This window comes from Nothobranchius furzeri, chromosome 6 (genome assembly GCF_043380555.1).
Source record: "Nothobranchius furzeri strain GRZ-AD chromosome 6, NfurGRZ-RIMD1, whole genome shotgun sequence".
Taxonomy (NCBI): domain Eukaryota; kingdom Metazoa; phylum Chordata; class Actinopteri; order Cyprinodontiformes; family Nothobranchiidae; genus Nothobranchius; species Nothobranchius furzeri.
Window position 1 is genome coordinate 2,390,243 of NC_091746.1, and position 23,038 is coordinate 2,413,280.

Below are 23,038 nucleotides of genomic sequence, written 5' to 3' on the forward strand. Positions count from 1 at the left end.
ACATATCAACAATGGGTCTGACTGAGGGCCTCCATGAGAGAAGCCCAAGCAAGACGAGCCCCGAGGAGCGTCTTGTCACATGTCACCACTGGGTCTGACTGAGCGCCTCCTGGAGAGAGGCCCAAGCAAGACGCGCCCCGAGGAGCGTCTTGCCACATGTAAGCACTGGGTCTGACTGAGCGCCTCCAGGAGAGAGGCCCCAGCAAGACGCGCCCCGAGTAGCATCTTGCCTTATGTCAGCACTCGGTCTGACTGAGCGCCTCCAGGAGAGAGGCCCAAGCAAGACGCGCCCCGAGGAGCGTCTTGCCACATGTCAGCACTCGGTCTGACTGAACGCCTCCAGGAGAGAGGCCCAAGCAAGACGCCCCGAGGAGCGTCTTGCCACATGTCAGTACTCGGTCTGACTTAGCGCCTCCAGGAGAGAGGCCCAAGCAAGACGCGCCCCGAGGAGCGTCTTGCCACATGTCAGTACTCGGTCTGACTTAGCGCCACCAGGAGAGAGGCCCAAGCAAGACGCGCCCCGAGGAGCGTCTTGCCACGTGTCACCACTGGGTCTGACTGAGTGCCTCCAGGAGAGAGGCCCAAGCAAGACGCGCCCCGAGGAGCGTCTTGCCACGTGTCACCACTGGGTCTGATTGAGCGCCTCCAGGAGAGAGGCCACAGCAAGACGCGCCCCGAGGAGCATCTTGCCTTATGTCAGCACTCGGTCTGACTGAGCGCCTCCAGGAGAGAGGCCCAAGCAAGACGCGCCCCGAGGAGCATCTTGCCACATGTCAACAATGGGTCGGACAGAGGGCCCCCAGGAGAGAGGCCCAAGCAAGACGCGCCCCGAGGAGCGTCTTGCCACATGTCAACAATGGGTCTGACTCAGCGCCTCCAGGAGAGAAGCCCAAGCAAGACGCGTCCCGAGGAGCGTCTTGTCACATGTCAACACTGGTTCTGACTGAGCGCCTCCAGGAGAGAAGCCCCAGCAAGACGCACCCCGAGGAGCGTCTTGCCACATGTGACTACTCGGTCTGACTGTGCGCCTCCAGGAGAAAGGCCCAAGCAAGACGCGCCCCGAGGAGCATCTTGCCACATGTCAACACTGGGTCTGACTGAGGGCCTCCAGGAGAGAAGCCCAAGCAACACGCGCCCCGAGGAGCGTCTTGCCACATGTCAGCACCCGGTCCGACTGAGCGCCTCCAGGAGAGAGGCCCAAGCAAGATGCGCCCCGAGGAGCGTCTTGCCACATGTCAACAATGGGTCCGACTGAGGGCCTCCAGGAGAGAAGCCCAAGCAAGACGCGCCCCGAGGAGCGTCATCCCACATGTCACTACTCGGTCTGACTGAGCGCCTCCAGGAGAGAGGCCCAAGCAAGACGCGCCCCGAGGAGCGTCTTGCCATATGTAAACACTGGGTCTGACAGAGGGCCTCCAGGAGAGAGGCCCAAGCAATACGCGCCCCGAGGAGCGTGTTGCCACATGCCACCACTGGGTCTGACTGAGCGCCTCCAGGAGAGAGGCCCAAGCAAGACGCGCCCCGAGGAGCGTCTTGCCACATGTCAACACTTGGTCTGACTGAGCGCCTCCAGGAGAGAGGCCCAAGGAAGACGCGCCCCGAGGAGAGTCTTGCCACGTGTCAACACTGGGTCTGACTGAGCGTCTCCAGAAGAGAGGCCCAAGCAAGACGTGCCCTCAGGAGCGTCTTGCCACGTGTCACCACTGGGTCTGACTGAGGGCCTCCAGGAGAGAAGCCCAAGCAAGACGCGCCCCGAGGAGCCTCTTGCCACATGTCAGCACTCAGTCTGACTGAACGCCTCCAGGAGAGAAGCCCCAGCAAGACGCGCCCCGAGGAGCGTCTTGCCACATGTCAGCACTCGGTCTGACAGAACGCCTCCAGGAGAGAAGCCCCAGCAAGACACGCCCCGAGGAGCGTCTTGCCACATGTCAGCACTCAGTCTGACTGAGCGCCTCCAGGAGAGAGTTCCAAGCAAGACGCGCCCCGAGGAGCGTCTTGCCACTAATCAACAATGGGTCTGACTGAGGGCCTTCATGAGAGAAGCCCAAGCAAGACGCGCCCCGAGGAGCGTCTTGCCACAGATCAACAATGGGTCTGACTGAGGGCCTCCAGGAGAGAAGCCCAAGCAAGACGCGCCCCGAGGAGCGTCTTGCCACATGTCAGCACTCGGTCTGACTGAGCGCCTCCAGGAGAGAGGCCCAAGCAAGACGCGCCCCGAGGAGCGTCTTGCCACATGTCAACAATGGGTCTGACAGAGGGCCTCCAGGAGAGAGGCCCAAGCAAACCGCGCCCCGAGGAGCGTGTTGCCACATTTCACCACTGGGTCTGACTGAGCGCCTCCAGGAGAGAGGCCCAAGCAAGACGCACCCCGAGGAGCGTCTTGCCACGTGTCACCACTGGGTCTGATTGAGCGCCTCCAGGAGAGAGGCCCCAGCAAGACGCGCCCCGAGGAGCATCTTGCCTTATGTCAGCACTCGGTCTGACTGAGCGCCTCCAGGAGAGTGGCCCAAGCAAGACGCACCCCGAGGCGCGTCTTGCCACATGTCAACAATGGGTCTGACAGAGGTCCTCCAGGAGAGAGGCCCAAGCAAGACGCGCCCCGAGGAGCATCTTGCCACATTTCACCTCTGGGTCTGACTGAGCGCCTCCAGGAGAGAAGCCCCAGCAAGACGCGCCCCGAGGAGCGTCTTGCCACATGTCAGCACTCGGTCTGACTGAGCGCCTCCAGGAGAGAGGCCCAAGCAAGATGCGCCCCGAGGAGCGTCTTGCCACATGTAAACAATGGGTCTGACTGAGGGCCTCCAGGAGAAAAGCCCAAGCAAGACGCACCCCGAGGAGCGTCTTGCCACATGTCAGCACTCGGTCTGACTGAGCGCCTCCAGGAGAGAGGCCCAAGCAAGACGCGCCCCGAGGAGCGTCTTGCCACGTGTCAACACTGGGTCTTATTGAGGGCCTCCAGGAGAGAGGCCCAAGCAAGACGCGCCCCGAGGAGCGTCTTGCCACATGTCAACAATGGGTCTGACAGAGGGCCTCCAGGAGAGAGGCCCAAGCAATACGCGCCCCGAGGAGCGTGTTGCCACATGTCACCACTGGGTCTGACTGAGCACCTCCAGGAGAGAGGCCCAAGCAAGACGCGCCCCGAGGAGCGTCTTGCCACATGTCAACACTTGGTCTGACTGAGCGCCTCCAGGAGAGAGGCCCAAGCAAGACGCGCCCCGAGGAGCGTCTTGCCTTATGTCAGCACTCGGTCTGACTGAGCGCCTCCAGGAGAGAGGCCCAAGCAAGACGCGCCCCGAGGAGCGTCTTGCCACATGTCAACAATGAGTCTGACCGAGGGCCTCCAGGAGAGAAGCCCAAGCAAGACGCGCCCCGAGGAGCGTCTTGCTACATGTTAGCACTCGGTCTGACTGAGCGCCTCCAGGAGAGAGGCCCAAGCAAGACGCACCCCGAGAAGCGTCTTGCCACATGTCAACAATGAGTCTGACTGAGGGCCTCCAGGAGAGAAGCCCAAGCAAGACGCGTCCCGAGGAGTGTCTTGCCACATGTCAGCACTCGGTCTGACTGAACGCCTCCAGGAGAGAAGCCCCAGCAAGACGCGCCCCGAGGAGCGTCTAGCCACATGTAAGCACTGGGTCTGACTGAGCGCCTCCAGGAGAGAGGCCCCAGCAAGACGCGCCCCGAGGAGCGTCTTGCCTTATGTCAGCACTCGGTCTGATTGAGCGCCTCCAGGAGAGAGGCCCAAGCAAGACGCGCCCCGAGGAGCGTCTTGCCACATGTCAACAATGGGTCTGACTGAGGGCCTCCAGGAGAGAAGCCCAAGCAAGACGCGCCCCGAGGAGCGTCTTGCCACATGTCAACAATGGGTCTGACTGAGGGCCTCCAGGAGAGAAGCCCAAGCAAGACGCGCCCCGAGGAGCGTCTTGCCACATGTCAACAATGGGTCTGACTGAGGGCCTCCAAGAGAGAAGCGCAAGCAAGACGCGCCCCGAGGAGCGTCTTGCACCATGTCAACACTGGGTCTGACTGAGCACCTCCAGGAGAGAGGCCCAAGCAAGACTCGCCCCGAGGAGCGTCTTGCCACATATCAAAAATGGGTCTGACTGAGGGCCTCCATGAGAGAAGCCCAAGCACGACGCGCCCCGAGGAGCGTCTTCTCACATGTCACCACTGGGTCTGACTGAGCGCCTCCAGGAGAGAGGCCCCAGCAAGACGCGCCCCGAGGAGCGTCTTGTCACATGTCACCACTGAGTCTGACTGAGCGCCTCCAGGAGAGAGGCCCAAGCAAAACGCGCCCCGAGGAGCGTCTTGCCAAATGTCAACAATGAGTCTGACTGAGGGCCTCGAGGAGAGAAGCCCAAGCAAGACGCGTCCCGAGGAGCGTCTTGCCACATGTCGGCACTCGGTCTGACTGAACGCCTCTAGGAGAGAAGCCCCAGCTAGACGCGCCCCGAGGAGCGTCTTGCCACATATCAACAATGGGTCTGACTGAGGGCCTCCATGAGAGAAGCCCAAGCAAGACGTGCCCCGAGGAGCGTCTTGTCACATGTCACCACTGGGTCTAACTGAGCGCCTCCTGGAGAGAGGCCCAAGCAAGACGCGCCCCGAGGAGCGTCTTGCCACATGTAAGCACTGGGTCTGACTGAGCGCCTCCAGGAGAGAGGCCCCAGCAAGACGCGCCCCGAGGAGCATCTTGCCTTATGTCAGCACTCGGTCTAACTGAGCGCCTCCAGGAGAGAGGCCCAAGCAAGACGCGCCCAGAGGAGCGTCTTGCCACATGTAAGCACTGGGTCTGACTGAGCGCCTCCAGGAGAGAGGCCCCAGCAAGACGCGCCCCGAGGAGCGTCTTGCCACATGTCAGCACTCGGTCTGACTGAACGCCTCTAGGAGAGAGGCCCAAGCAAGAGGCGCCCCTAGGAGCGTCTTGCCACATGTCAGCACTCGGTCTGACTGAGCGCTTCCAGGAGAGAGGCCAAAGCAAGACGGACCCCGAGGAGCGTCTTGACACATGTCAACACTGGGGCTGACAGAGGGCCTCCAGGAGAGAGGCCCAAGCAAGACGCTCCCCGAAGAGTGTCTTGCCACATGTCACCACTGGGTCTGACTGAGCGCCTCCAGGAGAGAGGCCCAAGCAAGACGCGCCCCGAGGAGCGTCATGCCACATGTCACTACTCGGTCTGACTGAGCACCTCCAGGAGAGAGGCCCAAGCAAGACTCGCCCCGAGGAGCGTCTTGCCACATATCAAAAATGGGTCTGACTGAGGGCCTCCATGAGAGAAGCCCAAGCACGACGCGCCCCGAGGAGCGTCTTCTCACATGTCACCACTGGGTCTGACTGAGCGCCTCCAGGAGAGAGGCCCCAGCAAGACGCGCCCCGAGGAGCGTCTTGTCACATGTCACCACTGAGTCTGACTGAGCGCCTCCAGGAGAGAGGCCCAAGCAAAACGCGCCCCGAGGAGCGTCTTGCCAAATGTCAACAATGAGTCTGACTGAGGGCCTCGAGGAGAGAAGCCCAAGCAAGACGCGTCCCGAGGAGCGTCTTGCCACATGTCGGCACTCGGTCTGACTGAATGCCTCTAGGAGAGAAGCCCCAGCTAGACGCGCCCCGAGGAGCGTCTTGCCACATATCAACAATGGGTCTGACTGAGGGCCTCCATGAGAGAAGCCCAAGCAAGACGCGCCCCGAGGAGCGTCTTGTCACATGTCACCACTGGGTCTGACTGAGCGCCTCCTGGAGAGAGGCCCAAGCAAGACGCGCCCCGAGGAGCGTCTTGCCACATGTAAGCACTGGGTCTGACTGAGCGCCTCCAGGAGAGAGGCCCCAGCAAGACGCGCCCCGAGGAGCATCTTGCCTTATGTCAGCACTCGGTCTAACTGAGCGCCTCCAGGAGAGAGGCCCAAGCAAGACGCGCCCAGAGGAGCGTCTTGCCACATGTAAGCACTGGGTCTGACTGAGCGCCTCCAGGAGAGAGGCCCCAGCAAGACGCGCCCCGAGGAGCGTCTTGCCACATGTCAGCACTCGGTCTGACTGAACGCCTCTAGGAGAGAGGCCCAAGCAAGACGCGCCCCTAGGAGCGTCTTGCCACATGTCAGCACTCGGTCTGACTGAGCGCTTCCAGGAGAGAGGCCAAAGCAAGACGGACCCCGAGGAGCGTCTCGACACATGTCAACACTGGGGCTGACAGAGGGCCTCCAGGAGAGAGGCCCAAGCAAGACGCTCCCCGAAGAGTGTCTTGCCACATGTCACCACTGGGTCTGACTGAGCGCCTCCAGGAGAGAGGCCCAAGCAAGACGCGCCCCGAGGAGCGTCATGCCACATGTCACTACTCGGTCTGACTGAGCGTCTCCAGGAGAGAGGCCCAAGCAAGACGGGCCCCGAGGAGCGTCTTGCCACGTGTTACCACTGGGTCTGACTGAGTGCCTCCAGGAGAGAGGCCCAAGCAAGACGCGCCCCGATGAGCGTCTTGCCACGTGTCACCACTGGGTCTGATTGAGCGCCTCCAGGAGAGAGGCCACAGCAAGACGCACCCCGAGGAGCATCTTGCCTTATGTCAGCACTCGGTCTGACTGAGCGCCTCCAGGAGAGAGGCCCAAGCAAGACGCGCCCCGAGGAGCGTCTTGCCACATGTCAACAATGGGTCTGACTGAGCGCCTCCAGGAGAGAAGCCCAAGCAAGACGCGCCCAGAGGAGCGTCTTGTCACATGTCAACACTGGGTCTGACTGAGCGCCTCCAGGAGAGAAGCCCCAGCAAGACGCGCCCCGAGGAGCGTCTTGCCACATGTGACTACTCGGTCTGACTGTGCGCCTCCAGGAGAGAGGCCCAAGCAAGACGCGCCCCGAGGAGCGTCTTGCCACATGTCAACAATGGGTCTGACTGAGGGCCTCCAGGAGAGAAGCCCAAGCAACACGCGCCCCGAGGAGCGTCTTGCCACATGTCAGCACCCGGTCCGACTGAGCGCCTCCAGGAGAGAGGCCCAAGCAAGATGCGCCCCGAGGAGCGTCTTGCCACATGTCAACAATGGGTCCGACTGAGGGCCTCCAGGAGAGAACCCCAAGCAAGACGCGCCCCGAGGAGCGTCATCCCACATGTCACTACTCGGTCTGACTGAGCGCCTCCAGGAGAGAGGCCCAAGCAAGACGCCCCCTGAGGAGCGTCTTGCCACGTGTCACCACTGGGTCTGACTGAGGGCCTCCAGGAGAGAAGCCCAAGCAAGACGCGCCCCGAGGAGCCTCTTGCCACATGTCAGCACTCGGTCTGACTGAACGCCTCCAGGAGAGAAGCCCCAGCAAGACGCGCCCCGAGGAGCGTCTTGCCATATGTAATCACTGGGTCTGACAGAGGGCCTCCAGGAGAGAGGCCCAAGCAATAAGCGCCCCGAGGAGCGTGTTGCCACATGTCACCACTGGGTCTGACTGAGCGCCTCCAGGAGAGAGGCCCAAGCAAGACGCGCCCCGAGGAGCGTCTTGCCACATGTCAACACTTGGTCAGACTGAGCGCCTCCAGGAGAGAGGCCAAAGGAAGACGCGCCCCGAGGAGCGTCTTGCCACGTGTCAACACTAGGTCTGACTGAGCGTCTCCAGGAGAGAGGCCCAAGCAAGACGCCCCCTGAGGAGCGTCTTGCCACGTGTCACCACTGGGTCTGACTGAGGGCCTCCAGGAGAGAAGCCCAAGCAAGACGCGCCCCGAGGAGCCTCTTGCCACATGTCAGCACTCGGTCTGACTGAACGCCTCCAGGAGAGAAGCCCCAGCAAGACGCGCCCCGAGGAGCGTCTTGCCACATGTCAGCACTCGGTCTGACAGAACGCCTCCAGGAGTGAAGCCCCAGCAAGACACGCCCCGAGGAGCGTCTTGCCACATGTCAGCACTCAGTCTGACTGAGCGCCACCAGGAGAGAGGCCCAAGCAAGACGCGCCCCGAGGAGCGTCTTGCCACATATCAACAATGGGTCTGACTGAGGGCCTTCATGAGAGAAGCCCAAGCAAGACGCGCCCCGAGGAGCGTCTTGCCACATGTTAACAATGGGTCTGACTGAGGGCCTCCAGGAGAGAAGCCCAAGCAAGACGCGCCCCGAGGAGCGTCTTGCCACATGTCAGCACTCGGTCTGACTGAGCGCCTCCAGGAGAGAGGCCCAAGCAAGACGCGCCCCGAGGAGCGTCTTGCCACATGTCAACAATGGGTCTGACAGAGGGCCTCCAGGAGAGAGGCCCAAGCAATACACGCCCCGAGGAGCGTGTTGCCACATGTCACCACTGGGTCTGACTGAGCGCCTCCAGGAGAGAGGCCCAAGCAAGTCGCGCCCCGAGGAGCGTCTTGCCACGTGTCACCACTGGGTCTGACTGAGCGCCTCCAGGAGAGAGGCCCCAGCAAGACGCGCCCCGAGGAGCATCTTGCCTTATGTCAGCACTCGGTCTGACTGAGCGCCTCCAGGAGAGAGGCCCAAGCAAGACGCGCCCCGAGGAGCGTCTTGCCACATGTCAACAATGGGTCTGACTGAGGGCCTCCAGGAGAGAGGACCAAGCAAGACGCGCCCCGAGGAGCATCTTGCCACATGTCACCTCTGGGTCTGACTGAGCACCTCCAGGAGAGAGGCCCAAGCAAGACGCGCCCCGAGGAGCGTCTTGTCACATGTCAACACTGGGTCTGACTTAGCGCCTCCAGGAGAGAAGCCCCAGCAAGACGCGCCCCGAGGAGCGTCTTGCCACATGTCAGCACTCGGTCTGACTGAGCGCCTCCAGGAGAGAGGCCCAAGCAAGATGCGCCCCGAGGAGCGTCTTGCCACATGTAAACAATGGGTCTGACTGAGGGCCTCCAGGAGAGAAGCCCAAGCAAGACGCGCCCCGAGGAGCGTCTTGCCACATGTCAGCACTCGGTCTGACTGAGCGCCTCCAGGAGAGAGGCCCAAGCAAGACGCGCCCCGAGGAGCGTCTTGCCACGTGTCAACACTGGGTCTGATTGAGGGCCTCCAGGAGAGAGGCCCAAGCAAGACGCGCCCCGAGGAGCGTCTTGCCACATGTCAACAATGGGTCTGACTGAGCGCCTCGAGGAGAGAGGCCCAAGCAAGACGCGCCCCGAGGAGCGTCTTGCGACAGATCAACAATGGGTCTGACTGAGGGCCTCCAGGAGAGAAGCCCAAGCAAGACGCGCCCCGAGGAGCGTCTTGCCACATGTCAGCACTCGGTCTGACTGAGCGCCTCCAGGAGAGAGGCCCAAGCAAGACGCACCCCGAGGAGCGTCTTGCCACGTGTCACCACTGGGTCTGATTGAGCGCCTCCAGGAGAGAGGCCCCAGCAAGACGCGCCCCGAGGAGCATCTTGCCTTATGTCAGCACTCGGTCTGACTGAGTGCCTCCAGGAGAGTGGCCCAAGCAAGACGCACCCCGAGGAGCGTCTTGCCACATGTCAACAATGGGTCTGACAGAGGCCCTCCAGGAGAGAGGCCCAAGCAAGACGCGCCCCGAGGAGCATCTTGCCACATGTCACCTCTGGGTCTGACTGAGCGCCTCCAGGAGAGAAGCCCCAGCAAGACGCGCCCCGAGGAGCGTCTTGCCACATGTCAGCACTCGGTCTGACTGAGCGCCTCCAGGAGAGAGGCCCAAGCAAGATGCGCCCCGAGGAGCGTCTTGCCACATGTAAACAATGTGTCTGACTGAGGGCCTCCAGGAGAGAAGCCCAAGCAAGACGCACCCCAGGAGCGTCTTGCCACATGTCAGCACTCGGTCTGACTGAGCGCCTCCAGGAGAGAGGCCCAAGCAAGACGCGCCCCGAGGAGCGTCTTGCCACGTGTCAACACTGGGTCTTATTGAGGGCCTCCAGGAGAGAGGCCCAAGCAAGACGCGCCCCGAGGAGCGTCTTGCCACATGTCAACAATGGGTCTGACAGAGGGCCTCCAGGAGAGAGGCCCAAGCAATACGCGCCCCGAGGAGCGTGTTGCCACATGTCACCACTGGGTCTGACTGAGCACCTCCAGGAGAGAGGCCCAAGCAAGACGCGCCCCGAAGAGCGTCTTGCCACGTGTCAACACTGTGTCTGACTGAGCGCCTCCAGGAGAGAGGCCCAAGCAAGACGCGCCCCGAGGAGCGTCTTGCCACATGTCAACAATGAGTCTGACCGAGGGCCTCCAGGAGAGAAGCCCAAGCAAGACGCGCCCCGAGGAGCGTCTTGCTACATGTTAGCACTCGGTCTGACTGAGCGCCTCCAGGAGAGAGGCCCAAGCAAGACGCACCCCGAGAAGCGTCTTGCCACATGTCAACAATGAGTCTGACTGAGGGCCTCCAGGAGAGAAGCCCAAGCAAGACGCGTCCCGAGGAGTGTCTTGCCACATGTCAGCACTCGGTCTGACTGAACGCCTCCAGGAGAGAAGCCCCAGCAAGACGCGCCCCGAGGAGCGTCTAGCCACATGTAAGCACTGGGTCTGACTGAGCGCCTCCAGGAGAGAGGCCCCAGCAAGACGCGCCCCGAGGAGCGTCTTGCCTTATGTCAGCACTCGGTCTGACTGAGCGCCTCCAGGAGAGAGGCCCAAGCAAGACGCGCCCCGAGGAGCGTCTTGCCACATGTCAACAATGGGTCTGACTGAGGGCCTCCAGGAGAGAAGCCCAAGCAAGACGCGCCCCGAGGAGCGTCTTGCCACATGTCAACAATGGGTCTGACTGAGGGCCTCCAGGAGAGAAGCCCAAGCAAGACGCGCCCCGAGGAGCGTCTTGCCACATGTCAACAATGGGTCTGACTGAGGGCCTCCAAGAGAGAAGCGCAAGCAAGACGCGCCCCGAGGAGCGTCTTGCACCATGTCAACACTGGGTCTGACTGAGCACCTCCAGGAGAGAGGCCCAAGCAAGACTCGCCCCGAGGAGCGTCTTGCCACATATCAAAAGTGGGTCTGACTGAGGGCCTCCATGAGAGAAGCCCAAGCACGACGCGCCCCGAGGAGCGTCTTCTCACATGTCACCACTGGGTCTGACTGAGCGCCTCCAGGAGAGAGGCCCCAGCAAGGCGCGCCCCGAGGAGCGTCTTGTCACATGTCACCACTGGGTCTGACTGAGCGCCTCCAGGAGAGAGGCCCAAGCAAAACGCGCCCCGAGGAGCGTCTTGCCAAATGTCAACAATGAGTCTGACTGAGGGCCTCGAGGAGAGAAGCCCAAGCAAGACGCGTCCCGAGGAGCGTCTTGCCACATGTCGGCACTCGGTCTGACTGAACGCCTCTAGGAGAGAAGCCCCAGCTAGACGCGCCCCGAGGAGCGTCTTGCCACATATCAACAATGGGTCTGACTGAGGGCCTCCATGAGAGAAGCCCAAGCAAGACGCGCCCCGAGGAGCGTCTTGCCTTATGTCAGCACTCGGTCTGACTGAGCGCCTCCAGGAGAGAGGCCCAAGCAAGACGCGCCCCGAGGAGCGTCTTGCCACATGTCAACAATGAGTCTGACCGAGGGCCTCCAGGAGAGAAGCCCAAGCAAGACGCGCCCCGAGGAGCGTCTTGCTACATGTTAGCACTCGGTCTGACTGAGCGCCTCCAGGAGAGAGGCCCAAGCAAGACGCACCCCGAGAAGCGTCTTGCCACATGTCAACAATGAGTCTGACTGAGGGCCTCCAGGAGAGAAGCCCAAGCAAGACGCGTCCCGAGGAGTGTCTTGCCACATGTCAGCACTCGGTCTGACTGAACGCCTCCAGGAGAGAAGCCCCAGCAAGACGCGCCCCGAGGAGCGTCTAGCCACATGTAAGCACTGGGTCTGACTGAGCGCCTCCAGGAGAGAGGCCCCAGCAAGACGCGCCCCGAGGAGCGTCTTGCCTTATGTCAGCACTCGGTCTGACTGAGCGCCTCCAGGAGAGAGGCCCAAGCAAGACGCGCCCCGAGGAGCGTCTTGCCACATGTCAACAATGGGTCTGACTGAGGGCCTCCAGGAGAGAAGCCCAAGCAAGACGCGCCCCGAGGAGCGTCTTGCCACATGTCAACAATGGGTCTGACTGAGGGCCTCCAGGAGAGAAGCCCAAGCAAGACGCGCCCCGAGGAGCGTCTTGCCACATGTCAACAATGGGTCTGACTGAGGGCCTACAAGAGAGAAGCGCAAGCAAGACGCGCCCCGAGGAGCGTCTTGCACCATGTCAACACTGGGTCTGACTGAGCACCTCCAGGAGAGAGGCCCAAGCAAGACTCGCCCCGAGGAGCGTCTTGCCACATATCAAAAATGGGTCTGACTGAGGGCCTCCATGAGAGAAGCCCAAGCACGACGCGCCCCGAGGAGCGTCTTCTCACATGTCACCACTGGGTCTGACTGAGCGCCTCCAGGAGAGAGGCCCCAGCAAGGCGCGCCCCGAGGAGCGTCTTGTCACATGTCACCACTGGGTCTGACTGAGCGCCTCCAGGAGAGAGGCCCAAGCAAAACGCGCCCCGAGGAGCGTCTTGCCAAATGTCAACAATGAGTCTGACTGAGGGCCTCGAGGAGAGAAGCCCAAGCAAGACGCGTCCCGAGGAGCGTCTTGCCACATGTCGGCACTCGGTCTGACTGAACGCCTCTAGGAGAGAAGCCCCAGCTAGACGCGCCCCGAGGAGCGTCTTGCCACATATCAACAATGGGTCTGACTGAGGGCCTCCATGAGAGAAGCCCAAGCAAGACGCGCCCCGAGGAGCGTCTTGTCACATGTCACCACTGGGTCTGACTGAGCGCCTCCTGGAGAGAGGCCCAAGCAAGACGCGCCCCGAGGAGCGTCTTGCCACATGTAAGCACTGGGTCTGACTGAGCGCCTCCAGGAGAGAGGCCCCAGCAAGATGCGCCCCGAGGAGCATCTTGCCTTATGTCAGCACTCGGTCTAACTGAGCGCCTCCAGGAGAGAGGCCCAAGCAAGACGCGCCCAGAGGAGCGTCTAACCACATGTAAGCACTGGGTCTGACTGAGCGCCTCCAGGAGAGAGGCCCCAGCAAGACGCGCCCCGAGGAGCGTCTTGCCACATGTCAGCACTCGGTCTGACTGAACGCCTCTAGGAGAGAGGCCCAAGCAAGACGCGCCCCGAGGAGCGTCTTGCCACATGTCAGCACTCGGTCTGACTGAGCGCTTCCAGGAGAGAGGCCAAAGCAAGACGGACCCCGAGGAGCGTCTTGACACATGTCAACACTGGGGCTGACAGAGGGCCTCCAGGAGAGAGGCCCAAGCAAGACGCTCCCCGAAGAGTGTCTTGCCACATGTCACCACTGGGTCTGACTGAGCGCCTCCAGGAGAGAGGCCCAAGCAAGACGCGCCCCGAGGAGCGTCATGCCACATGTCACTACTCGGTCTGACTGAGCGTCTCCAGGAGAGAGGCCCAAGCAAGACGGGCCCCGAGGAGCGTCTTGTCACATGTCACCACTGGCTCCTCGGGGCGCGTCTTGCTTGGGCCTCTCTCCTGGAGGCGCTCAGTCAGACCGAGTGCTAACATGTGGCAAGACGCTCCTCGGGGCGCGTCTTGCTTGGGCTTCTCTCCTGGAGGCCCTCAGTCAGACCCATTGTTTACATGTGGCAAGACGCTCCTCGGGGCGCATCTTGCTTGGGCCTCTCTCCTGGAGGCGCTCAGTCAGACCGAGTGCTGACATGTGGCAAGACGCTCCTCGGGGCGCGTCTTGCTGGGGCTTCTCTCCTGGAGGCGCTAAGTCAGACCCAGTGTTGACATGTGACAAGACGCTCCTCGGGGCGCGTCTTGCTTGGGCCTCTCTCCTGGAGGTGCTCAGTCAGACCCAGAGGTGACATGTGGCAAGATGCTCCTCGGGGCGCGTCTTGCTTGGTCCTCTCTCCTGGAGGCCCTCAGTCAGACCCATTGTTGACATGTGGCAAGACGCTCCTCGGGGCGCGTCTTGCTTGGGCCTCTCTCCTGGAGGCGCTCAGTCAGACCGAGTGCTGACATAAGGCAAGATGCTCCTCGGGGCGCGTCTTGCTGGGGCCTCTCTCCTGGAGGCGCTCAGTCAGACCCAGTGGTGACACGTGGCAAGACGCTCCTCGGGGCGCGACTTGCTTGGGCCTCTCTCCTGGAGGCGCTCAGTCAGACCCAGTGGTGACATGTGGCAACACGCTCCTCGGGGCGTGTATTGCTTGGGCCTCTCTCCTGGAGGCCCTCTGTCAGACCCATTGTTGACATGTGGCAAGACGCTCCTCGGGGCGCGTCTTGCTTGGGCCTCTCTCCTGGAGGCGCTCAGTCAGACCGAGTGCTGACATGTGGCAAGACGCTCCTCGGGGCGCGTCTTGCTTGGGCTTCTCTCCTGGAGGCCCTCAGTCAGACCCATTGTTAACATGTGGCAAGACGCTCCTCGGGGCGCGTCTTGCTTGGGCTTCTCTCATGAAGGCCCTCAGTCAGACCCATTGTTGATATGTGGCAAGACGCTCCTCGGGGCGCGTCTTGCTTGGGCCTCTCTCCTGGTGGCGCTCAGTCAGACTGAGTGCTGACATGTGGCAAGACGCTCCTCGGGGCGTGTCTTGCTGGGGCTTCTCTCCTGGAGGCGTTCTGTCAGACCGAGTGCTGACATGTGGCAAGACGCTCCTCGGGGCGCGTCTTGCTGGGGCTTCTCTCCTGGAGGCGTTCAGTCAGACCGAGTGCTGACATGTGGCAAGAGGCTCCTCGGGGCGCGTCTTGCTTGGGCTTCTCTCCTGGAGGCCCTCAGTCAGACCCAGTGGTGACACGTGGCAAGACGCTCCTCAGGGGGCGTCTTGCTTGGGCCTCTCTCCTGGAGACGCTCAGTCAGACCTAGTGTTGACACGTGGCAAGACGCTCCTCGGGGCGCGTCTTCCTTTGGCCTCTCTCCTGGAGGCGCTCAGTCTGACCAAGTGTTGACATGTGGCAAGACGCTCCTCGGGGCGCGTCTTGCTTGGGCCTCTCTCCTGGAGGCGCTCAGTCAGACCCAGTGGTGACATGTGGCAACACGCTCCTCGGGGCGCTTATTGCTTGGGCCTCTCTCCTGGAGGCCCTCTGTCAGACCCAGTGATTACATATGGCAAGACGCTCCTCGGGGCGCGTCTTGCTGGGGCTTCTCTCCTGGAGGCGTTCAGTCAGACCGAGTGCTGACATGTGGCAAGAGGCTCCTCGGGGCGCGTCTTGCTTGGGCTTCTCTCCTGGAGGCCCTCAGTCAGACCCAGTGGTGACACGTGGCAAGACGCTCCTCAGGGGGCGTCTTGCTTGGGCCTCTCTCCTGGAGGCGCTCAGTCAGACCGAGTAGTGACATGTGGGATGACGCTCCTCGGGGCGCGTCTTGCTTGGGGTTCTCTCCTGGAGGCCCTCAGTCGGACCCATTGTTGACATGTGGCAAGACGCTCCTCGGGGCGCATCTTGCTTGGGCCTCTCTCCTGGAGGCGCTCAGTCGGACCGGGTGCTGACATGTGGCAAGACGCTCCTCGGGGCGCGTGTTGCTTGGGCTTCTCTCCTGGAGGCCCTCAGTCAGACCCATTGTTGACATGTGGCAAGACGCTCCTCGGGGCGCGTCTTGCTTGGGCCTCTCTCCTGGAGGCGCACAGTCAGACCGAGTAGTCACATGTGGCAAGACGCTCCTCGGGGCGCGTCTTGCTGGGGCTTCTCTCCTGGAGGCGCTCAGTCAGACCCAGTGTTGACATGTGACAAGACGCTCCTCTGGGCGCGTCTTGCTTGGGCTTCTCTCCTGGAGGCGCTCAGTCAGACCCATTGTTGACATGTGGCAAGACGCTCCTCGGGGCGCGTCTTGCTTGGGCCTCTCTCCTGGAGGCGCTCAGTCAGACCGAGTGCTGACATAAGGCAAGATGCTCCTCGGGGTGCGTCTTGCTGTGGCCTCTCTCCTGGAGGCGCTCAATCAGACCCAGTGGTGACACGTGGCAAGACGCTCATCGGGGCGCGTCTTGCTTGGGCCTCTCTCCTGGAGGCACTCAGTCAGACCCAGTGGTAACACGTGGCAAGACGCTCCTCGGGGCCCGTCTTGCTTGGGCCTCTCTCCTGGAGACGCTCAGTCAGACCGAGTAGTGACATGTGGCATGACGCTCCTCGGGGCGCGTCTTGCTTGGGCCTCTCTCCTGGAGGCGCTCAGTCAGACCCAGTGGTGACATGTGGCAAGACACTCTTCGGGGAGCGTCTTGCTTGGGCCTCTCTCCTGGAGGCCCTCTGTCAGCCCCAGTGTTGACATGTGTCAAGACGCTCCTCGGGGTCCGTCTTGCTTTGGCCTCTCTCCTGGAAGCGCTCAGTCAGACCGAGTGCTGACATGTGGCAAGACGCTCCTAGGGGCGCGTCTTGCTTGGGCCTCTCTCCTAGAGGCGTTCAGTCAGACCGAGTGCTGACATGTGGCAAGACGCTCCTCGGGGCGCGTCTTGCTGGGGCCTCTCTCCTGGAGGCGCTCAGTCAGACCCAGTGCTTACATGTGGCAAGACGCTCCTCTGGGCGCGTCTTGCTTGGGCCTCTCTCCTGGAGGCGCTCAGTTAGACCGAGTGCTGACATAAGGCAAGATGCTCCTCGGGGCGCGTCTTGCTGGGGCCTCTCTCCTGGAGGCGCTCAGTCAGACCCAGTGCTTACATGTGGCAAGACGCTCCTCGGGGCGCGTCTTGCTTGGGCCTCTCTCCAGGAGGCGCTCAGTCAGACCCAGTGGTGACATGTGACAAGACGCTCCTCGGGGCGCGTCTTGCTTGGGCTTCTCTCATGGAGGCCCTCAGTCAGACCCATTGTTGATATGTGGCAAGACGCTCCTCGGGGCGCGTCTAGCTGGGGCTTCTCTCCTAGAGGCATTCAGTCAGACCGAGTGCCGACATGTGGCAAGACGCTCCTCGGGACGCGTCTTGCTTGGGCTTCTCTCCTCGAGGCCCTCAGTCAGACTCATTGTTGACATTTGGCAAGACGCTCCTCGGGGCGCGTTTTGCTTGGGCCTCTCTCCTGGAGGCGCTCAGTCAGACTCAGTGGTGACATGTGACAAGACGCTCCTCGGGGCGCGTCTTGCTGGGGCCTCTCTCCTGGAGGCGCTCAGTCAGACCCAGTGGTGACATGTGAGAAGACGCTCCTCGGGGCGCGTCGTGCTTGGGCTTCTCTCATGGAGGCCCTCAGTCAGACCCATTTTTGATATGTGGCAAGACGCTCCTCGGGGCGAGTCTTGCTTGGGCCTCTCTCCTGGAGGTGCTCAGTCAGACCGAGTAGTGACATGTGGCATGACGCTCCTCGGGGCGCGTCTTGCTTGGGCCTCTCTCCTGGAGGCGCTCAGTCAGACCCAGTGGTGACATGTGGCAAGACACTCTTCGGGGAGCGTCTTGCTTGGGCCTCTCTCCTGGAGGCCCTCTGTCAGCCCCAGTGTTGACATGTGTCAAGACGCTCCTCGGGGTCCGTCTTGCTTTGGCCTCTCTCCTGGAAGCGCTCAGTCAGACCGAGTGCTGACATGTGGCAAGACGCTCCTAGGGGCGCCTCTTGCTTGGGCCTCTCTCCTAGAGGCGTTCAGTCAGACCGAGTGCTGACATGTGGCAAGACGCTCCTCGGGGCGCGTCTTGCTGGGGCCTCTCTCCTGGAGGCGCTCAGTCAGACCCAGTGCTTACATGTGGCAAGACGCTCCTCTGGGCGCGTCTTGCTTGGGCCTCTCTCCTGGAGGCGCTCAGTTAGACCGAGTGCTGACATAAGGCAAGATGCTCCTCGGGGCGCGTCTTGCTGGGGCCTCTCTCCTGGAGGCGCTCAGTCAGACCCAGTGCTTACATGTGGCAAGACGCTCCTCGGGGCGCGTCTTGCTTGGGCCTCTCTCCAGGAGGCGCTCAGTCAGACCCAGTGGTGACATGTGACAAGACGCTCCTCGGGGCACGTCTTGCTTGGGCTTCTCTCATGGAGGCCCTCAGTCAGACCCATTGTTGATATGTGGCAAGACGCTCCTCGGGGCGCGTCTAGCTGGGGCTTCTCTCCTAGAGGCGTTCAGTCAGACCGAGTGCCGACATGTGGCAAGACGCTCCTCGGGACGCGTCTTGCTTGGGCTTCTCTCCTCGAGGCCCTCAGTCAGACTCATTGTTGACATTTGGCAAGACGCTCCTCGGGGCGCGTTTTGCTTGGGCCTCTCTCCTGGAGGCGCTCAGTCAGACTCAGTGGTGACATGTGACAAGACGCTCCTCGGGGCGCGTCTTGCTGGGGCCTCTCTCCTGGAGGCGCTCAGTCAGACCCAGTGGTGACATGTGAGAAGACGCTCCTCGGGGCGCGTCGTGCTTGGGCTTCTCTCATGGAGGCCCTCAGTCAGACCCATTTTTGATATGTGGCAAGACGCTCCTCGGGGCGAGTCTTGCTTGGGCCTCTCTCCTGGAGGTGCTCAGTCAGACCCAGTGTTGACATGGTGCAAGACGCTCCTCGGGGCGCGTCTTGCTTGCGCTTCTCTCTTGGAGGCCCTCAGTCAGACCCATTGTTGACATGTGGCAAGACGCTCCTCGGGGCGCGTCTTGCTTGGGCTTCTCTCCTGGAGGCCCTCAGTCAGACCCATTGTTGACATGTGGCAAGACGCTCCTCGGGGCGCGTCTTGCTTGGGCTTCTCTCCTGGAGGCCCTCAGTCAGACCCATTGTTGACATGTGGCAAGACGCTCCTCGGGGCGCGTCTTGCTTGGGCCTCTCTCCTGGAGGCGCTCAATCAGACCGAGTGCTGACATAAGGCAAGACGCTCCTCGGGGCGCGTCTTGCTGGGGCCTCTCTCCTGGAGGCGCTCAGTCAGACCCAGTGCTTACATGTGGCTAGACGCTCCTCGGGGCGCGTCTTGCTGGGGCTTCTCTCCTGGAGGCGTTCAGTCAGACCGAGTGCTGACATGTGGCAAGACACTCCTCGGGACGCGTCTTGCTTGGGCTTCTCTCCTGGAGGCCCTCAGTCAGACTCATTGTTGACATGTGGCAAGACGCTTCTCGGGGTGCGTCTTGCTTGGGCCTCTCACCTGGAGGCGCTCAGTCAGACCGAGTGCTAACATGTAGCAAGACGCTCCTCGGGGCGCGTCTTGCTTGGGCTTCTCTCCTGGAGGCCCTCGGTCAGACTCATTGTTGACATGTGGCAAGACGCTCCTCGGGGCGCGTCTTGCTTGGGCCTCTCTCCTGGAGGCGCTCAGTCAGACCGAGTGCTGACATAAGGCAAGACGCTCCTCGGGGAGCGTCTTGCTTGGGCCTCTCTCCTGGAGGCGCTCAGTCAGACCAAGTGTTGACATGTGGCAAGACGCTCCTCGGGGCGCGTCTTGCTTGGGCCTCTCTCCTGGAGGTGCTCAGTCAGACCCAGTGGTGACATGTGGCAACACGCTCCTCGGGGCGCGTATTGCTTGGGCCTCTCTCCTGGAGGCCCTCTGTCAGACCCATTGTTGACATGTGGCAAGACGCTCCTCGGGGCGCGTCTTGCTTGGGCCTCTCTCCTGGAGGCCCTCAATAAGACCCAGTGTTGACACGTGGCAAGACGCTCCTCGGGGCGCGTCTTGCTTGGGCCTCTCTCCTGGAGGCGCTCAGTCAGACCGAGTGCTGACATGTGGCAAGACGCTCCTCGGGGTGCGTCTTGCTTGGGCTTTTCTCCTGGAGGCCCTCAGTCAGACCCATTGTTTACATGTGGCAAGACGCTCCTCGGGGCGCATCTTGCTTGGGCCTCTCTCCTGGAGGCGCTCAGTCAGACCGAGTGCTGACATGTGGCAAGACGCTCCTCGGGGCGCGTCTTGCTGGGGCTTCTCTCCTGGAGGCGCTCAGTCAGACCCAGAGGTGAAATGTGGCAAGATGCTCCTCGGGGCGCGTCTTGCTTGGGCCTCTCTCCTGGAGGACCTCTGTCAGACCCATTGTTGACATGTGGCAAGACGCGCCTCGGGGTGCGTCTTGCTTGGGCCACTCTCCTGGAGGCGCTCAGTCAGACCGAGTGCTGACATAAGGCAAGATGCTCCTCGGGGCGCGTCTTGCTGGGGCCTCTCTCCTGGAGGCGCTCAATCAGACCCAGTGGTGACACGTGGCAAGACGCTCCTCGGGGTGCGTCTTGCTTGGGCCTCTCTCCTGGAGGCGCTCAGTCAGACCCAGTGGTGAAATGTGGCAACACGCTCCTCGGGGCGCGGTTTGCTTGGGCCTCTCTCCTGGAGGCCCTCTGTCAGACCCATTGATGACATGTGGCAAGACGCTCCTCGGGGCGCGTCTTGCTTGGGCCTCTCTCCTGGAGGCGCTCAGTCAGACCGAGTGCTGACATGTGGCAAGACGCTCCTCGGGGCGCGTCTTGCTTGGGCTTCTCTCCTGGAGGCCCTCAGTCAGACCCATTGTTGATCTGTGGCAAGACGCTCCTCGGGGCGCGTCTTGCTTGGGCTTCTCTCATGAAGGCCCTCAGTCAGACCCATTGTTGATTAGTGGCAAGACGCTCCTCGGGGCGCGTCTTGCTTGGAACTCTCTCCTGGAGGCGCTCAGTCAGACTGAGTGCTGACATGTGGCAAGACGCTCCTCGGGGCGTGTCTTGCTGGGGCTTCTCTCCTGGAGGCGTTCTGTCAGACCGAGTGCTGACATGTGGCAAGACGCTCCTCGGGGCGCGTCTTGCTGGGGCTTCTCTCCTGGAGGCGTTCAGTCAGACTGAGTGCTGACATGTGGCAAGAGGCTCCTCGGGGCGCGTCTTGCTTGGGCTTCTCTCCTGGAGGCCCTCAGTCAGACCCAGTGTTGACACGTGGCAAGACTCTCCTCGGGGCGCGTCTTCCTTGGGCCTCTCTCCTGGAGGCGCTCAGTCAGACCAAGTGTTGACATGTGGCAAGACGCTCCTCGGGGCGCGTCTTGCTTGGGCCTCTCTCCTGGAGGCGCTCAGTCAGACCCAGTGGTGGCATGTGGCAACACGCTCCTCGGGGCGCGTATTGCTTGGGCCTCTCTCCTGGAGGCCCTCTGTCAGACCCAGTGTTTACATATGGCAAGACGCTCCTCGGGGCGCGTCTTGCTTGGGCCTCTCTCCTGGAGGCGCTCAGTCAGACCGAGTAGTGACATGTGGGATGACGCTCCTCGGGGCGCGTCTTGCTTGGGCTTCTCTCCTGGAGGCCCTCAGTCGGACCCATTGTTGACATGTGGCAAGACGCTCCTCGGGGCGCATCTTGCTTGGGCCTCTCTCCTGGAGGCGCTCAGTCGGACCGGGTGCTGACATGTGGCAAGACGCTCCTCGGGGCGCGTGTTGCTTGGGCTTCTCTCCTGGAGGCCCTCAGTCAGACCCAGTGTTGACATGTGGCAAGATGCTCCTCGGGGCGCGTCTTGCTTGGGCCTTTCTCCTGGAGGCGCACAGTCAGACCGAGTAGTCACATGTGGCAAGACGCTCCTCGGGGTGCGTCTTGCTGGGGCTTCTCTCCTGGAGGCGCTCAGTCAGAACCAGTGTTGACATGTGACAAGACGCTCCTCGGGACGCGTCTTGCTTGGGCTTCTCTCCTGGAGGCGCTCAGTCAGACCCATTGTTGACATGTGGCAAGACGCTCCTCGGGGCGCGTCTTGCTTGGGCCTCTCTCCTGGAGGCGCTAAGTCAGACCGAGTACTGACATGTGGCAAGACGCTCCTCGGGGCGTCTTGCTTGGGCCTCTCTCCTGGAGGCGTTCAGTCAGACCGAGTGCTGACATGTGGCAAGACGCTCCTCGGGGCGCGTCTTGCTTGGGCCTCTCTCCTGGAGGCGCTCAGTCAGACCGAGTGCTGACATAAGGCAAGATGCTACTCGGGGCGCGTCTTGCTGGGGCCTCTCTCCTGGAGGCGCTCAGTCAGACCCAGTGCTTACATGTGGCAAGACGCTCCTCGGGGCGCGTCTTGCTTGGGCCTCTCTCCAGGAGGCGCTCAGTCAGACCCAGTGGTGACATGTGACAAGACGCTCCTCGGGGCTCGTCTTGCTTGGGCTTCTCTCATGGAGGCCCTCAGTCAGACCCATTGTTGATATGTGGCAAGACGCTCCTCGGGGCGCGTCTTGCTGGGGCTTCTCTCCTAGAGGCGTTCAGTCAGACCGAGTGCCGACATGTGGCAAGACGCTCCTCGGAACGCGTCTTGCTTGGGCTTCTCTCCTCGAGGCCCTCAGTCAGACTCATTCTTGACATGTGGCAAGACGCTCCTCGGGGCGCGTTTTGCTTGGGCCTCTCTCCTGGAGGCGCTCAGTCAGACCCAGTGGTGACATGTGACAAGACGCTCCTCGGGGCGCGTCTTGCTTGGGCCTCTCTCCTGGAGGCGCTCAGTCAGACCCAGTGGTGACATGTGACAAGACGCTCCTCGGGGCGCGTCTTGCTTGGGCTTCTCTCATGGAGGCCCTCAGTCAGACCCATTGTTGATATGTGGCAAGACGCTCGTCGGGGCGCGTCTTGCTTGGGCCTCTCTCCTGGAGGCGCTCAGTCAGACCGAGTGCTGACATGTGGCAAGACGCTCCTCGGGGCGCGTCTTGCTTGGGCTTCTCTCATGGAGGTCCTCAGTCAGACCCATTGTTGATATGTGGCAAGACGCTCCTCGGGGCGAGTCTTGCTTGGGCCTCTCTCCTTGAGGTGCTCAGTCAGACCCAGTGTTGACATGGTGCAAGACGCTCCTCAGGACGCGTCTTGCTTGGGCTTCTCTCTTGGAGGCCCTCAGTCAGACCCAGTGGTGACATGTGGCAACACGCTCCTCGGGGCGCTTATTGCTTGGGCCTCTCTCCTGGAGGCCCTCTGTCAGACCCAGTGATTACATATGGCAAGACGCTCCTCGGGGCGCGTCTTGCTTGGGCCTCTCTCCAGGAGGCGCTCAGTCAGACCCAGTGGTGACATGTGACAAGACGCTCCTCGGGGCTCGTCTTGCTTGGGCTTCTCTCATGGAGGCCCTCTGTCAGACCCATTGTTGATATGTGGCAAGACGCTCCTCGGGGCGCGTCTTGCTGGGGCTTCTCTCCTAGAGGCGTTCAGTCAGACCGAGTGCCGACATGTGGCAAGACGCTCCTCGGGACGCGTTTTGCTTGGGCCTCTCTCCTGGAGGCGCTCAGTCAGACCCAGTGGTGACATGTGACAAGATGCTCCTCGGGGCGCGTCTTGCTTGGGCCTCTCTCCTGGAGGCGCTCAGTCAGACCCATTGTTGACATGTGGCAAGACGCTCCTCGGGGCGCGTCTTGCTTGGCCCTCTCTCCTGGAGGCGCTCAGTCAGACCGAGTGCTGACATAAGGCAAGATGCTCCT